This window comes from Dermacentor andersoni, chromosome 7 (assembly GCF_023375885.2).
Source record: "Dermacentor andersoni chromosome 7, qqDerAnde1_hic_scaffold, whole genome shotgun sequence".
Taxonomy (NCBI): Eukaryota; Metazoa; Arthropoda; class Arachnida; order Ixodida; family Ixodidae; genus Dermacentor; species Dermacentor andersoni.
In genome coordinates, this window is record NC_092820.1 from 169,162,294 (window position 1) to 169,174,891 (window position 12,598).

Below are 12,598 nucleotides of genomic sequence, written 5' to 3' on the forward strand. Positions count from 1 at the left end.
TTGTCGTCTGTGTGTTGCTTTAGACGACATAGGGCAACATGAGGGTGTATGCACGCCCCGGAGGAACACGCGGTGCACCAATAACGTAGCTCCTCGATGTCACAATGCTGTGTAATCGCCAGTTTCTTCCCGTTGTGTTCTTGCTGTTCTCGGCAGCGGAAGATTATACTTCAGCATGAGCATGCATATATATATATATGTGCGCGCCGCAGGAAAACAGCGCGCCAGCGCGTAGCACTCCTTCACGTCGTGAGGTGTACTTACCGTTTTCCTATTCGTCTGCTTTATAGACATCTTGAGAGCAGACGACGACCTGGCGGTGGATGACCGCAACGCGGATAAATACATTGCACCGGCACGACCTACAATCCGATCGGCTGGCTAGATCTATACCTTACCTTTCGAAACGCTGCACGAATTTAGTGCGCGGCATCTCTCTCGCTTCTCTAATCGAGCTTCGTCGTAACTACAGACGTATAACTCCACTCGCTTTTTCCTTTTTGTTTGGCATCTTCGACGGCGAGGTGGTTTTGGGAAGTTCCCGACGAACAAGCCGCCGCGGCGGGCGACGTTGTTTACAGCGCCGGTGGACATGCGTTATACGTCTATACGTGTGTACATACCTCGTGTGTGTACAAGCTGGAGAGATATATGTCCGAGGTACACAAAGTGTGTGTACTCCTCGCTTGTGTGTTCTCTGCGCCGCAGTACAACATGTCGATAACGAGATCAGTGGATCGAATATCTTTGTCGTCCTGAGTCTCTTTGCTTCCGTCTCTTAAGTTCTCTCTCTCTCTATGTGTGTGTGTCTGTGTTTGCGTGTGCGTGTGTGCATTGCTAGCGTGTTTCTTCTTCGCTCTGCCACTCACTTTGTACCGTTTGGTATATTAGATCTTACAGGTGATCTCTTTTACTAGAAACGTACTTATAATAAATCTGCTGTAGAGTATAGCGCTATTTTGTAGCACCGGCTGATTACTTTAAGGATGGTTGACTAAAAAACGCAGTGTGGTCTCGATTAATTGACGACGCATCACTGATTAATTTTACAATTATTAATTTTACTATCTATGTCCCAAGTGCGCAATTCGAGCCGGGCAATAGTCATCTGATCCATACTTTAGCAGAATTAAATACCGTTCTCAGCACCAGTTTCTAAACATCCTCAAATTTCGTGCCGAAATGCATTGACGTTCCGGTTAATACTAGCTAAATCAACACTGTGAAAAAAGTCATGTGCTGTTAGCCGTAACATCAGAGCATTTCGCAATAACCTACGAGAAATTTCTTTTCCTTTCCTTTACTTTTTTTTAACTTTTTGTTTGGTGGTTTGGTGGGGGGGGGGGGAGGAGGAGTGATGTTGCCGACTTAGAGGAAACTCGCATGCATTGGTAGTTCAGTGGTTACGGTGTATAGCGCTGTCGAACACGAGGTCACGGGTTCGATCCCAGCTGCGGTGGCCACATTCCGATGCAGGCGGAATGCAAAAAACACTCGTGTCCTTTAGGTGCACCTTTAAGATTACCAGGTGGCAAAAATTAATCAGGAGCTCTCTACCATGGCGTCCCTCACAAGTCATAACCCACATGCAGTATTTGGACAGGAAACCTCTAAGTTTTGACGAACACGCGAGCGTCACGTCCGCACTTAATGCGACGTCACTGTTTTCCTCCAGCGTGGTCTCAGTGGCCAACTATATGTAACGATTGGCGAGTACTGATTGACTGTGTCGTAGGAATTAATTACCGGCGGCGGCTTTCTCCCTTTCATGCGTCGTCACGCTTTCGCACTTGGGCATGCTTTGCGGAAGCAACATAATCCAGGCGTAAAAAAATCATGTAAAACAAAACAAAACTGCCAGCATGTGCCAACACATATATAGCAGCTATATATATTGATTCGTGCCTCCATTCAGGAAGGCCGGCGGAACACAGTCCCCTCGAAGAAGACGACGACGAATGGGCCCTCGTAAAAGCTTACTTGTTAGCGCTGCAATCTTTTTCTTTATTTACGTTATAGATTGTCTTCCTTGTAATAAGTGCTTCATTCGCGCAACATTTTGGTAGAGTTGCAGCTGCCGATGAAGGGTATTGGTTGCTCGGGGTTTGGATAGTTGATGCGAGCAATATACGGCGGTATACATTCCAAACCAAACGGTGACACTGTGCCGTAATATGTCACAATGCTCGAATCGGCTTTCCGTAATGCTATAGCATCTTTTAACCCCAAGAACGGACGAAAGGAGGCATGCACGACAAGAGTTGTGTCGCAATATGCATCGTCTGCTAAAGAAAAGCAGGGAACCCCTTAGACAGCGCTTATACGCGTCGATGGCTTTTCATGGGCCCGCTCAGTTCTCTCACTCAGCGTTTTAAATACTAGCTTAGAGGCTCGCGCGCGGCACTGGCCTCGTGGCTCGCGCGAAGTTCAATTAGACCTAGACGAGCCAGCCGCCGCACCCAACAGCCACCAGGCAGTCGACTACAAGTGAGTGGAAAGAAAGGGAGGTCACTGGCGTCGTCTGTATCGTGTGCAGGCCAGCGAGAAGCGGGTAGCTAGACCAGAGTCCTCTGGCGGTATATAGCCTGTAGAAGGGCTGCAGGACGCGGCTGGCACGCTGCAGGAGGCGGTTGTGGCGCGACGGCAGACTTTCCCCTCCAAAATTTGTCGAGTCAACAGAGCCGCCCGCCGATGCCGGAGTGCTTTGCCGCGCAGCGCAGCAGCTTCGGGCCTCTCTTCTCAACGCATCGAGCCACCGAGCTAGCGCGTCCTCTATGCTGGCGGCCGGTCGGTGGTAGCTCGCTCGCTCGCTTTGAACAGCGTTTCTAGGCCCGTGCGTGGCGTCGCACCTTCCACGCCGCACCGTTGCCGCGATGCAGGCTATAGCAAAGCTTGCAGGCGCAGGATTTTCGGTAAGGGCTGGAAGTGAATTGCGAAGGCCGGGGGCGGCGAAGTAGGCGGAGGATGAGGGCACTGCGCGGCAGGTTTTTTTCTAACGCTGAAGAGAGAGAGAGAGCGAACTGGCCTATGGCGTCCCTGATGGCGTAGTGCCGTGTGGCGCGCGGTGCGATGCGGCGCTTTTCTGAGTGAACTGGCGCGGAAGCGAGCTCTCTGAGCGCTACTGCGCAACTCTTAGCGGCTCCCCTTTCCACACCGCCTGCTAACACACACCCATACGCACCCAAGCAGTGCCCGTACTCCCGAGCTCTCGCACGATGCATAGTCGTCCGCTATATACTGCCGCTGCCGGAGAGCAGCAGCAGGGCAGGGCAGGGCAGGGAGACGCCGCCGCCGTCACTGCTACAAATCCCAGTTCAAACAACTGTCGTCTTTCTCTCTGTGTGTGTGCGTGTGCAGCGTTTGCCGCCACCGCCGCCTAAAATGGAAGGAAAGGTATATATAGCAGAGGCAGCACCGACAGTAGTCGTTGGAGGGTGGGCCGCGCGCATAGCTGCCGGGCATGGAGGGAAAGCCTCTTCCCCCTCCATCTTTCTCTCGCGCGCACGCGTTCGGGTTTGCGCCGGAAGTTGGACGGATGAAGAACGGAGCAAGATGAGGCGGTGGCGGAGATGAAGCGAGAAGGGAGGAGGTTTGACGCGCCGCTGGCTGGGATGACATCACGTGATGCTGACACTGTGAGGAAAGAAGGAAGAGGCAGGCAGGCTGGAGGGGGTGGGCGCGTGTTGAAGGGAAGCTGCCGAGACACGAGAGAGCCCGGCGTTTGCCTTTGGGTGGGGGGCGTAGTGAGATTCGGGGCGCTGGAGGACCTGGACCTGAGATGATGTCGCGCTCTTTGCTGCTTTACCGCCGATGCCCGCTTGCGTTTCGCCTCCCTCCTCGCTCGTCGCTTGTCGCGAAGCGCTGGAGAGACGCAGAGGAAGCGTAGGCAGAGACGCACGGAGGCCGTTGGGGGAGGCCGGGCGGGTATTACTCATAGACAAACAACCGCTTAATTTCCAAACCGAGGTCCCCAGGCTCACGTGTGCACTGCGCGTGTGTGGCAATAAACTGTATGGTCGCGCCCCTTGGGATCGACGCTCTCTGCGTGCACGTATCACGCTTGTCTGCGTCACAGCGTTGAATCTTCACTCGTCGTCGACCCTACATTCTGTGTTGTACAACTCTTTCTTTCTTTCTTTCTTTCTTTCTTTCTTTCTTTCTTTCTTTCTTTCTTTCTTTCTTTCTTTCTTTCTTTCTTTCTTTCTTTCATGTTTCGTCCAGAGACCAGATTGCAATCCGGCTATGAACGGCTGCCCGTACGAGCAACAATCAAAATTAGAATGAATACACTGTATTGCTAGTAGCGGTCGTCTGGTTCGCTCCTGAATCGTTGTTCCTTTTTTTCTTACTCTCTGTTCTTGCAATCCTATGTCGGTCCCACGAAAGGAGACACAGGACCGCTGGCAACGATTTTGGTGCGTCCAAATGTCCCGACGACGCACCGTGTCTAGGTTTATATACAGTGATTTCGTCCACAGCCCGACTCTTTCATTCTTCACGCTCTTGCAAGTTTAACAAGCGCGCAGCTGAGACCTAACAAAATAAGGTAGACACAAGACAAGCCTTACCTCGCAACTGAAGTTCATTGGGAGCAGAGAAAATACACATGGAGAAGCTGTGCTGTCCGCCTCGCTCACGAGTGGCGAGGAACATCGTGGTCTTCTTGCAACGCATAAGAACAACCAAATCGCACTACTATCTCTAACAACCTTTATTCATCGCTGCGCAACATTACACATGTGTCACTGATCCACGTCTCGTCGTTTTGTGTGATATGCATATATTTTCCGTTAACCCGCGTCCAAGCGTGCCTCCACTCTTACCCAGAATTGCCGGCAACGTAGCCTGGTCTCTCCCTGTTTCTTTCTCCGCGAGCTGTTAATGCGTGCCATCGTGCGGAGAAACAAGCAAAAAAAAAGGAAGAGAAAGAAAGAAAGAAAGAAAGAAAGAAAGAAAGAAAGAAAGAAAGAAAGAAAGAAAGAAAGAAAGAAAGAAAGAAACACGACTTTCCAGCGAGTACGAATGGTACTTGTCGGCCAGTCGAACGGTGCCGACATCGCATGAAACGCTTGTAGTCGAATTATGTCAGTTATCAGCATCACTATCTACAACTAAAGAGAAGAAGCAAGCTCGATAAGCCAATTGCTGCGCCGAGAGTTCGCCGTTGTGAGTAGAGCCCTTCCATGACGTTTTCATCCCACCAGAGGTGCATCGTTCAAGGCGTAGAGTTTCATACAATTACTATAATCATCACCCAGCACCTGGAGTAGCATGTCAGGCGAACAGCCAGGCTAACATCTCCAGCATATCATCAAAGCTTGTATCTCTCTCTCTCCCTCGCTCTCTCTAAAGGGAACTGTGGCGCTATATACTGTCTATGGGAGGTGCAAGCAGGGTGGTTCAGCCATCACGGGAACTATGGGTAGTATATGGATTTGCCTAAACTTCGTCCTTCTGCCTTCAAACGGCTTCGTGCCTATGTAAACTCGCCAATTTAAAGAAAGTATGTGTGATAAATAATTAAATAAGCATGACTACAAGCGTCAAGCGGCAGTACTCAAACACCGGAAGCCCGATATTGAAACCATTACGCCACGGACGTATTTATTTATTTATTTATTTATTCACTGGAAGGTACATCGTGTACAAAGAACAACAGATGAACGAAACGCTTTACAGAAAAAATGACACTGAATAATGCTTAAAAAACGTCAAAGACGCTTTGTTTGGCGTGGGATGATGAAAATCGCTTGAACGAAATGAGATCATTTGGAACGGGCAACCATTCCGACTGACCTTCGCCTGCACAATATACATCCCTGGTGTAATTAAGCTATACTTACGATAAAGCATCCTCTGGTTCGCCGTGCGTTTACATCCGCTTGCCTCACCGCCATGTGCGCCTTCCAAATTGCGTGCATCATAAACACATCATACGGTATGTCGCTCTCACACTGAACCAGCAAAAAACGAATTCCGTATGGCATTATAGGGAGGTCCTCTATTAAAGTTCGCTGCAGGATGTCCCAGTGAAATACAGTATCCCAACAGTCAAAAAAGATGTGATCAGTACTCTCCGGCATACGGTAAAAGAGGCAATTAATACCACATGGTACAAATAGGCCATTTTCTTGTGGCCATGGTTTCACGGGAAACGCATCGGTGTGTAGCTGAAAAAAAGATTTGGTTGATGGGCGTAGTACTATTTTTTTGATTCGCTTAGAAAACATCTTTTCCAGGCCCGATTCCATACATCGTGCGATACATGAGTACCAGCATCATTATGCCGACGAGATCTTTATACAGCCGTTATTTTTTTTAAGTTCGCACAGGTACTGCAGAGAAAAACGAACCTTTAATACGTTGAACGCCGGCACTATACTTCACGCAGATAACCACGTATACCCGTACGCCCTGCACAAGAGACGATTAAGTGAGGCAAATAACAACATAATCTAACTTTTAACATAACGTGCAAGAATGGATGGCTCTGATCTCGTAAGAAAATAAATGTTGACACAATCTGTCTTAAAAACAAATCGGTCAATCCCAGCCCACCAGCGTTCACTGATCGAAACATATTCGTGTGACTCGTACGTTCCCAGTGGGAGCCCGAAACAAAAGAGGCAAAGACCGTGTATCTCCTGAATGTTTAGCGTATTCGTGCACAGCACATGAAGCACGTACCAAATTTTCGCTGCTAAGAACGTATTGGAGACCATTGACACGGGTGAATATCGAGAACTCCCCCCCCCCCTCCCCCAGACTTATTTGCCTTCTCTCTCAACATTTCTGTTTCGTCCTTCCAATATTCAATTGGATCTTTATATTTGCTCACGGGCAAGGCAGTGGATGACATCCTTTTGATCTCTTTCTTCCCTATTAACAATTTATGTTAGCAATAGAAGTTAGCAAGAATTTTCGGAGACAGTTGGGTTAGTAATAATTTTCAACGCCGTCTATGTGTAGCTGCACGAAGCCTGAATAGGCAGATTAGTTGTACTGCCTTAGCACGCAAGTAAGCGCTCCTGTTTTATCATACTCCGTGGTCGTGATGGTAATTAAGCAACGTCATCGCTATCATTCCGGGGTATATAGGTAAACGCCGAAGCGATTACCATGCCACATCGAAGTAGATCAAGCATGCGGTGCCTGAGCGACCACGTCGCAGGCTTTTACAGAGCGAGAGGAAGGTAATGAAAAAAAAAAAAAAGCCCGCTTCGACGTCATATAAGCGACATGTACGAAACTTTGCTGTTTGCCAGTATGACGGTGCGGTAAAAGCTTTTTTCCGCTCCGCATCATCAGCAAACGTTCGGCGAGTCTTTGTGAACTCGTTTCTATACGACAGATTGACAGGCCCATCCTTGCCACCCGTTCTGGCATAATCAATTCTTGATATCATTTTACTGGAACAGCGCTCTGAGAGCTCGAAGCTGAGCTTTGCTGTGTCCGTCCGTATACGTACACCACACGCTCAATTTCACCCTCGCCATATTAGGAAGAAACAACAAAGATTTGCCCACCACAGTCACTGGGATCCGAACTCCCGTATACCTGCGGCAATGTGTAATCGGTAGCCGGACGCGCTTAGGGCTTAGCTATTGTACAACGTTTTATAGCGAAGCTTTCTTTGCCTACCCTCCCGATTTTGGTGTGGCTGCTGTCTGCTGCTGGGTTGGTCAGCATGTCGGCGGATAAGATTGCGGATATTGACACGTGTGTTTGTTCATCTTTCTCCGGTGACCACTGTTCACCGGCTAACAAATGTTGCACGTTATCACTCAGTGCGAGACGCGCCTGCATGATTTGGAACTTACGCGAGTATTATCGTTCATTCTATCTGTCGCGCATGTATCCCGCCGAACCTTGTATTGTATGCGCGACACGAACCTTGTATCCCGCCGAACCTTGTATATTGCATGCGCGACACGAATTGTGTAGCGGTTTCTGGAAACTACACGGGGCACCGTCGGTTACACTAGAACCTTCGACGAGTGATATATAAAAGCCGACGCCATAGAGAAAGAAATTCAAGAGGAGTGGACAATCGGGCAAAAACTGGCAACAGGAAAGATGTCACGCCTAGTGTTAATTATCCCATCCGCTAGTTGACGCGAGCATCGGAAAAAAAGAATGAAATGAACTTGCAGACAACGTTTTATTTTTTTTTTATTCTTTCCCGCTAAAACTAAAAAGTTTTATGTATATGTGAACTTATACTTCGCGACCTATTTTTCTTGCGTTACCTAGCAACAAGCTAGCGGCACGCCAGACGCGCCATATGACGCGCCAGACGTGCCACCGAAGCGAGCGAGGCCGGCTGCGCATGTGAAGTTCGCCTGTTCGGCGACCGGTCTCTTTTTGGGTGTAGCCTGTGTGTTGGGCTCCCGGTGCTTTCTTGCGTTCCTTCTGCATTTCGACACGGAACCACTGCACTATTGGACTACGGCAAGGTGAGAAATTGTGTTTGAAAGTCAGCGACGCATTTCAAGCAAATTTAGGCTTGCGGCACAAAACCGCGACAAGTGACGCAGTTAGCGAAAAACAACTCGGCCGTTCTGGCGCAGTTAATGACTCGTACTGGGAGATGTTTGCGACGCTTTCGGTTAGCCCCAACATTATTGCAACTTATTTCGGTAGTTTTGGGGCACGCTTGCCGCATCCGGCTTTGTGACCCAGTTAGCGAAACGCAACTCGACTGTGGTGACGGTTTTGCGTGTACTGAATCTTACTGGGAAAAGTTCGTGACGCATTCTCTGACCACCAAAATTATTGTAATTTCGTAACTTTTTGGGATACTTCTGCGCCATACTCGCTGCGCATGGGGTTGTGAAACAGTGAGCTTGAAAGCAAGCCGGTCGTGGTGACAGTTAGTTTGGCGTGTACCCAGTTTTAGTGGGACCAAGCTTGTTACGCTTTTTATGGCCCTGCAACAGCATATACCTTCTTTCGGTACTCACGCTTGTCGAAAACGCGACGAGCGATTGCCAAGAGTGATAACACGGGAGTGTGTTGCTTACGCCGGCAGGATGCTCAAAAGATAACGCCGAGGAGCTTAAAAACCAAGAACTTGAAAATTCTGTCTTCTGAGCGACTTAAAACAGACTTTGCACCCGCGAATTTGTCTTCAGTGTGAGTAGAAGGCATTCTGCGAGCGTCTAGCATGGCCTGGTTGAGAGCCTGTGTTGTGGCCACTTCTGATATACGCAGCGTACTATCGCGTCGGTTGAAGCCAAGTTCTTTTGGAAACGCGCAGTCGCCCATGTATTTGTGCTCTTAAAGGGCAGAAATGGGGAATGCTTGGAAATCAGATGTTTTCTTCATATGTTATGACATTTTTGGGAGGAGTCTATTTGCTACGAAATGTATGTAAAAGTGAATGTCTTTGTAATCCCGCCCATTCACTACTTACGCACGTTTCGCCTCTACACGCAGGATTACCCTGCTATTACCCTGCAGTCAGCGGCAAACACTTCAGGATACTGATACCGTACTTTGCTGTTGGCAGGCTCACCGCCGACGCTCGAATACACTTGGAGGGACCGGCTGTACCCACTAGCAAGGTTAAAGACATGCGCATTTGAGGATCCGTTCGGCGCATGCGCTTTACCGCCCTCCTGCGCTCTGCAAGCTGCCTTCATCACGTCACGAGCGTCAGGCCTTGCTCAGGACTTCCTCTGCCACCTGGTGTCTCCTCTGTCGCTTAAAAAGACTGCTCCTTCAACGGACACTCAGTCAGCGACAAACACTTCAGGATACTGATACCGTACTTTGCTGTTGGCAGGCGAGTTTGATACCCTACCTGCCTATTCATTGTGTTGTTTTGCCGCTGATTGCACAACAATGTCTCATCTATGTGGTACGTGTTCTAACATTATACCGGATGATGGGAAATGTTTGCCATGCTGTACTTGTAATACGAGCTTTCACATAGGAAAGAGTTGCTGTGCGGTTGCTGAAGGCACGTTTGCAGAGATGTCGTTCGTGAAACGCGAAACGTGGCACTGTCCCGCTGGCAAAAGCGGCACGGGAAGCCAGTCTTCTGGATGCGTAGGTCAGGCGGACAGTACTATCGCGCAGCAGTTGAAGTCTGTGAACGAGAGGCTTGACAAGTTGTGCACAACTGTCAGTATGCTTGCTCTAAAAGTGGGTGAGCTGTCGACGTTTGGGGAGACCTGCGCTAGAATTTCAGATGCTGTTGAGGAAATGCAGAGATCTGTTGATGTTCTCTCCGCTAAATATGACTCCGTACCATCCTTCGTTGAATCCACCAAATCAGAAATGAGAGCTTCGTACCCATGCAGGTTGTCTCTGTCGTCGACGGTGACTACCCAGGCGGAGCAACTTGACAGAGCAAACGCAGGGCTGAATGACTTAGAACAATGCAGTCGCAGATGCAATATTGAAATTCACGGCCTTCCAACTAAATCTAATGAGGACTTGACTTCCTTCATTGCGCAACTTGCAGTGAAATTGAAAATATCTGATTTCAAAGCAGCTGGCGTTACCGCCGTACACCGTTTGCGCAGTCGAGGCGTCGCACCCCCCCCCCCCCTCCCCTCGCTATGCTGGTCCAGTTGCTGAGCTTTGCTCAGCAATTGCACGAGGCTCAAGGAAATGGTTCGAGGCACGCCGAGCTCTGTCAGTTGGGAGTGCTTCCACCCCTGTATTTGAATGATAATACAACTCGTGAGAACCGATAGCTCTTTCGGGTGGCACAGTTAAAGAGCAAGGAAATAAATTATAAATTTTGCTGTACAAAAAACGGCAGAATTTTTGCAAGGAAATCAGAAGGGGCGTCGCAAGTCCGATCTTGATGAAATTGTTTGAGTATGAACAGTTGCGGCTTTGTTACCACCACTAACTTTTCCGAAGCTCAAATTTTTCTGATCCACAAGGAAATGCTTTTCGTATAAGCCATGTCAATATACGTAGCATTAAGAAACATTGGGACCAGTTCGTCGCTGCCACCTCAAGTGTCCGCTCTTTGTTTGATGTTTTCGTCTTGACAGAAATAAACATCTCATTGGAATGTACTGCGCAGTATACTCTGCCAGACTATCAAATGTTTCCGTACACACGTCCTGTAGGAAAAGGAAGAGGCGTCGCTGTTGTTAAAAATAAGTGGTCAGTTTCGAAACTGTTTCCTTCGTTCACGCTGAAGCGGTAGCGCTTCGCCTGAGCACTCCTGAGCTGTCAGTCGCCATTTTTGCAGTTTATCGCCCTCCGCGCTTCAACACACGGTTGTTTCTGTCTGAGCTAGTTACTGCTTTATCGTCACTTTCTCTAGATGAACATGTGTGCCTGATAGGCGATATAAATATACACACTCTGTCTTACGAAGGCACCTGTCAGTGATTACCTTGACATTATTTCAAAATGGGGCCTCGAGAAAACAATCCATTGTGCCACACGCGAATAATTTTTGACTGATAGCCTTACGGTTTCATGTATCGACCACATAAATGTGCGGTCATGTAATCTAGTTATTAATTCCACAGTAGTTCTGTCGCCATTGCTTCTAGCGCCTCCAAGAAAGAAATTTTAATAACTGATCCAAGGTTATTTGATAGACTAGTCCAAGAATATGATTGGCACAGTTTTCTATCAACCGTGCCCCCGTCTGAAATTTATGAAAAATTCGTTGCTCTTTTCGATGACTTTAGGAGAGAATCCACTCGAATTATAACAGTTAAACAGCGCAGCGCGAATGATGGTTGGATGTCAGCGGAAATTCTTGCTGCTATAAAAGAAGATATGCAATCCATTGTGCCGTCGCATTGTCTGTGTCGCAGAGCCCCTAACTGCAACACACTTCGTTTAAAATTTAAACTTTGCAGAAACAAAGTTAATGCAGCTATTCACCTCGCTAAACGCAATCGCTTTCGCAACAAGTTTAGGAATGCCCGGTTTGACAGCCGTAAAACCTGGTACCTAATAAATGACCTCAGAGGTGTTGGTAAAAAACTACGTAACGATAACTACTTTCTTTCCCACTTTTCATCTGATGGCCAGAGTATAGCAAATAATTTTAATGATTTTTTTCTACAATATCGGGTTTTCCCAGACCACATCCGGATCCATACTAGAAGAAAGTAACATGCAAGGTTCATCTACCATTGCTGACTGATTGTGACCTAAAAACGATTCTTTTTAGTCTTAAACTCAACAAGTCCGTAGGCGCCGATGGCGTCTCCGTCATCGAACTTCGAAGAAACTACAGCTACATCAATGACGTTTTGATAGCAATAATTAATCATATCTTGTCATGTGGCGTTATTCCAGTCAGATTGAAAACGGCAATCATTATACCACTCTATAAGAAATGATATCAAGGCAAAGTTGAAAACTACCGCCCTATATCAGCTTTACCTTGCATAACACAAATTTTAGAGAAACATATGCTGCTCACTATGAATGGCTTCCTTTATACTAACATGTTATCACCACAGCAATACGGCTTTATAAAAGGCAAAGGCACTCAGGCACTTTTCGATAATTTCTCCGATTTCCTGAATTTCTGTTTCGAAACTAACCAGGTAGCGTGCGCATTGTTTCTTGATGTAAGCGAGGCATTTGACAGTGTCTGCCATGA

General features: G+C 47.9%; 1 protein-coding gene across 8 annotated transcripts in view; it reads left to right on the forward strand.

Moving 5' to 3' along the window:
• Positions 1 to 12,598, forward strand: part of LOC129385277 (uncharacterized) — a 283,848-nt gene that overhangs the window by 253,765 nt on the left and 17,485 nt on the right. Inside the window, exon 1 of one of the 8 annotated variants that reach the window (XR_008612851.1) lies at positions 8,158 to 8,456. The exons of the other annotated variants lie outside the window; for them this stretch is intronic. The gene's annotated coding sequence lies outside the window, so the exon portion shown is untranslated. Of the gene's footprint in view, positions 1 to 8,157; positions 8,457 to 12,598 lie in introns of those variants that run through there. 8 annotated transcript variants of the gene reach the window in all.